The sequence below is a fragment of the Cyprinus carpio genome, chromosome A7, assembly GCF_018340385.1.
Source record: "Cyprinus carpio isolate SPL01 chromosome A7, ASM1834038v1, whole genome shotgun sequence".
Classification (NCBI taxonomy): Eukaryota; Metazoa; Chordata; class Actinopteri; order Cypriniformes; family Cyprinidae; genus Cyprinus; species Cyprinus carpio.
This window is the reverse complement of record NC_056578.1, coordinates 41,091,241-41,097,197: the sequence shown is the minus strand read 5'-3', so window position 1 is coordinate 41,097,197 and position 5,957 is coordinate 41,091,241.

Here is a 5,957-nt window from a genome sequence, read left to right as displayed (position 1 = left end):
TTTAAATATTAGTAAAAGATAATACAGGTGAACACAACATGCAGTTTTTAAATGAAGGTTTTTATTATTAAGGGAAAACAAAATCCAACTCTACATGGCCCTGTGTGAAGAAGTGTTTGCCCCCTAAACCTAATAACTGGTTGGGCCACCCTTAGCAGCAACAACTGCAATCAAGCGTTTGCGATAACTTGCAGTGAGTCTGTTACAGCGCTGTGGAGGAATTCTGGTCCACTCATCTATGCAGAATTGTTGTAATTCAGCCACACTGGAGGGTTTACGAACATGAACCGCCTTTTTAAGGTCATGCCACAGCATCTCAATAGGATTCAGCTCAGGACTTTGACTAGGCCACTCCAAAGTCTTCGTTTTGTTTTTCTTCAGCCATTCAGAGGTGCACTTGCTGGTGTGTTTTGGATCATTGTCCTGCTGCAGAACCCAAGTTCGCTTCAGCTTGAGGAGATTCTCCTTCAGGATTTTTTAGTAAACAGCAGAATTCATGGTTCCATTTATCACAGCAAGTCTTCAGGTCCTGAAGCAGCAAAACAGCCCCAGACCATCACACTACCACCACCATATTTTACTGTTGCTATGATGTTCTTTTTCTGAAATGCCGTGTTACTTTTACGCCAGACGTAATGGGACACACACCTTCCAAAAAGTTCAACTTTTGTCTCGTCAGTCCACAGAGTATTTTCCCAAAAGTCTTGGGGATCATCAAGATGTTTTCTATTAAAACTGAGATGAGCCTTTATGTTCTTTTTGCTCAGCAGCGGTTTTTGCCCAGTCTCTTTCTTACGGTGGAGTCATGAACACTGACCTTAACTGAGGCAAGTGAGGCCTGCAGTTCTTTAGATGTTGTTGTGGGGTGTTTTGTGACCTCTTGGATGAGTCGTTGCTGTGCTCTTGGGGTAATTTTGGTCAGCCGGTCACTCCTGGGAAGGTTCTCCACTGTTCCATGTTTTTGCCATTTGTGAATAATGGCTCTCACTGTGGTTCGCTGGAGTCCCAAAGCTTTAGAAATGGCTTTATATCCTTTTCCAGACTGATAGATCTCAATTACTTTCTTTCTCATTTGTTTCTGAATTTCTTTGGATCTCGGCATGATGTCTAGCTTTTGAGGAACTTTTGGTCTACTTCACTTTGTCAGGCAGGTCCTATTTAGGAGATTTCTTGATTGTGAACAGGTGTGGCAGTAATCAGATCTGGGTGTGGCTAGAGAAATTGAACTCAGGTGTGATAAACCACAGTTTTAACAAACACTTCTTCACACAGGCCCATGTAGTTTTGGATTTTGTTTTCCCTTAATAATAATTTTTTTTTAAAACTGCATGTTGTGTTTACTTGTGTTATCATTGACTAATATTTAAATTTGTTTGATGATCTGAAACATTAAAGTGTAACAAACATGCAAAAAAAAAAAAGAAATCAGGAAGGGGGCCAACACTTTTTGACACCACTGTATTTGAGCATTTGAATGTTTGATGTATATACATTTACTTTGTAGTGTAAATGATGATTATTAAAACCTGTTTAACAAAACTCTACTTGTTTTAAAACGAGCGGTTCATTCACAAATTGGTAAAAAAAAAAAAAAAACACGGAAGACATCAAGCGCAGTGCTGAAAAGAGGCAGAGCTACATAAGGTCTAAAAACTTGGAATTGCAAGAAAAAAAGTCATTTCTGAGGTCATTTCTCACAATTCTGAGTTTATATCTAACAGTTCAGAGACAGAAAAATAATGTTAGAACTGGGAGATTAACCATTGCAAATACAATTTTATTTATTTATTTATTATTATTATTAATAATAATAATACTGTGATGGAAACAGGCTTCCATAAAGAACAATATTGTTGGAATCACTTCTTAATAATTAAAAATTAAAAATAAACAATAAAAAAGGTTATGCATATTTACATGCAAGTAACCCTAAACCAAACCCTAATCCTAACCGTAGACATATAATAAGTACATTAATTAATATTACTCAATACTTATATGTATAATTACATTGTAACAAGGACACCTTAAAATAAGGTTTTTGAAGGTCGTATTAGTTTTTTTTTTTACCTATTACTATTGTAAGTTATTTGTTTATTTATTTTTTATCCAACTGTATTTACTCAGTGCAGAACATTATATCCAAGTGAAAGATAAAACACCAACAATGTCCGAAAAAAAAAAAAAAAAAACAATCACTGAGTTGGAAAAAATGATCACCCCCTTCCTAAAAATGACCTTCTCAATGACACACAAAGCAATCTGACTTTCAGCTGTGGTCATTTTGATCAGCTCAGCATAAAAAAGAGCTTTTCTGGAGCATTTCATTCCTTGGTAGTTCAGCTGAAGCAAACAATCAACTACAAGTGGCAAGGCACTGTCAAAGGATCTGCGGGATAAAGTTGTGGACAGGCACAGGTCAGGAGATGGAGACAAAAACATTCCAAAGGCTTTATCAATGCCTAGAAGCACAGTGAAGTCTATTATTAAGAAGTGGAAGGTATTTGGTTCAAACAGAGCCTCCCTGGATCAAGACGTCGCTCCAAACTGATGAAAGAGCCGGAGGAAACTGCTCAGAGAGGCGACCGAGAGGCAGACAGCAACTCTGAAGCAGCTGCAGGAGTTCATGACAAAGAGCGGTCATTGTGTGCGTGAGGAAAATCTGCTGCCCTCTGCCAGAAAGCTGGGAAGAGGGTCACCAAAGCACACAGCAAAACTGAGCACAGAGTGGTTAAAGCAGAAAAAGGTGAATGTCGTTGAAAATCTGTGCAATGACTTCCAGACTGCAGTCCACAAACACTCGCCATCACGTTTAACTGAACTTGAGCAGTTCTGCAAAGAAGAGTGAGCAAATATAGCAAAGTCTAGATGTGCAAAGTTAGCAGAGACAAATCCCAGCAGACTAAAGGCTGTAATTAAAGCAAAGGGTGCTTCAACAAAATACTGACACAAGGGGGTGATACCTTTTCCAACTCACTGAATCTGTTTTTTTAATTGTTATTGTATTTTTTTTTTCTCTGAAATGTTGGTGATTTATCTTTCACTTGGATGTTACAAGAGTAAATACAGCTGAATAAAACAAAAACTGTATCTGTCTTCATTTCAGACCGCAAAGCAACTAAATGTGATTATTTTAAAGCGGGCGATTCTTTTCTATACCCACTGTAGGTTTCATTTATTTTTATTTCAGTTTTAGTTCAGTTTTAAGTTAGTAATTTTAGAAGCTTCTTCAACTTATTTCAGTTAGTTGCCAAGGCAACATTTCTAATTAATCTTTTTTTAAATATTCACTTTCTTTTCGGTACCTTCTTTTCAGTGTAAACAGTTCATTATCACTTGACTTCTCAGGTGTTTTGGACAGGTGTGGCCTTTGGACAATATATCATTACATTAGAAACAAAGCAGTGGTATTACAGCAGCTGTAGCGGGATCTCACAGCATCAAATGATTGCTACAAAAGTGCTTTAATTAGAAAAGGGGTCAGCAAAAATGGGGAGTAATTAAAGTTTTTTATTAATTAAAAAAAAAACGCATATATATATATATATATATATATATATATTTTATTTGTTTTACCGACTTACTGACTAATGACCCTGGTCTTGATCTACTGCTTTTGTCTCTTGGATTCACAGTTTTTTAAACATTGCTGTTTCATCCTACTATCAGCAAACCATACCTCAGGTAATCTGTGCTAAGAAAAGATTTAAAGTCTCAAAATATTGGCAACAGTGCTATCTGGTGGTTATAAATGTTACTAGGAAAGGAAAAGGAAAGGAAAGGACATGATGTGTGGTAGAGTATGGTGTCTCATACTCTGAATTTGTCTTCTGCATTCAACCCATCCAAGCGCACACACACAGCAGTGAGTAATGAACACACACCCGCAGCAGTGCCTTGCTCAAGGGTCTCACCTCAGTCATGGTTTTGAGGGTGGAAACGAGCACTGGTCATTCACTCCCCCCACCTATAATCCCTGCCAGTACCGAGACTCGAATCCGTGACCTCTGGGTTACAAGTCTGACTCTCTAACCATTAGGCCACAGATGCCCCACACATGGATAAATCTGTTTTGAGGGAATACTTCAAAGGTTTATGGACCCAATGCACATTTAGTTACTTAGAGCCTGTGAATCAGCATGCGAATTACGCAAGGACATAGACCTCTGTCAAAATGTGCGCATGAATTAATCAAACAAAAAAAAAAAAGTTTAATAATCTCAAACACCCAAAAAAAAAAAAAAAAAAAAAAACTTACTGTTTATTAAATGTACTTCATTACAACGAGTTAAATAGCAACACAGTTGCTGAACATTTTATCTCTACTTAATTTAAATGTGTGCAGTCTATTTAAATATGTGAAATGAAAATTTACTTTTGAGTTGGGACTACCAATTTTGCATTAAGTAAAACTGGGCAGTGGCATTTAGGTGGATCATGAGAGTAAAACGTGAAATGAAGTGTTATTTTGTGTTTTTGAGTAAAGGGAAATGCCGGTGATGTTAAATGTTCAGTTGTGTTTGACATTTAAAAGAGTTTCTGCTATGCTAAAGAGGAGAGCTTCTCTCATTGAGCAATAGCTGAACTAAAGTGAGGTCAGTGACAGATATCTTCTCACTTGGTCATTGCAAACATTTGCTATGCAAACTACAGAAGCTGTTTTAATAACATTCAAGAGTTAATAATACTCACTTTTTATACGTAATTAGTTGTTTAATGTATGTTAAGACAAATCTAAAAACCCTGTATTATCAACCTGTGCTAAAAGCACAGCACAGATCACACACACACACACACACACACACAAAATAATTTAAGTAATGTATTAAAAAAATGAAGTCATAAATTTAGAGTAAAAATTGAGAAAAAGGGCCATTATCCAGTGTGAAGTTACTGGGGAAATATGATTTTACTCTTTCTTTTCTTTCCTTTTTTTTTTTTTTTTTTTGCATTTAAACTAAAAAAAAAAAAAACAATTCTAAAAGCGTGACACGGATCTGATGTTTGCTGTCTTATAGCTGCACACACAGATTGCCATCAAAACTTCCTGCAATTATGTCTATAAATTATAAACTGCAGCATTTGTCCTTTATGTTTTTTTTTTTTTTTTTTTTTTTTTTTGCTATATGCATACTTTAAGACAAGACTGACTAAGTAAGAGACAAGATCGAGCAGGTCTTTCTTGCATTGCATCAGCCAAGCACAAACAGTGGTGAGGCATATTTGTAAAAAAAAAAGAAAAAAAAAAGAAAAAACACCACTAAAGTGTTAGATCAGATTGTTCTTAAAAAGCTGCAGCTGCTATATATAGGCTTTCTACACTGTATTTTTTTTCAGACTGTAAAAATATCAAGACTATAAAACTAGCAAGACAAAAAAAGCTACAGTAAAAACTCATTCATTGGTTAACTGTACAGTAGCTACAATAAAACACCTTACCATATATACAGTAATAATGTCATTTTTTTTTCTCTTGTGTTATTTTACTTTAAAATACTGCGTTTTAGTAAAAACTATGCCCATATTACCCTTTTTATGGTGAAAAACAATAAAAGGACATTCTCAGAAGTCCCTGTACATGTGACACATCACACATGATTATATTTTATAGATTTTTTTATTCTTATTGATTATTCTAAAATATAATTTGACTTAACTTAATAAAGTCCATTCTTTATAAACAATACACCATACATCCAATTAACATGCCACCAACATGTACTCTTAAGCAACAAGTACTACAACAGAAAGTACTACATTTGGAGGTCAAACCCTTGGGTTTCACTGAAATATACAGTTGTATGTTGTAAAATATTATTCCGCCAAATAGTTTCTGTTCAAGCGGTTCTCCTGTGATGTTTCTGCGAGTGTCACGTGACTGGCAAGATAGAAAAGTAATTTACTCCATCAACCCTCGATCATTCTTAATCGGTGTGCGTGACAGACCTCCGACAGGA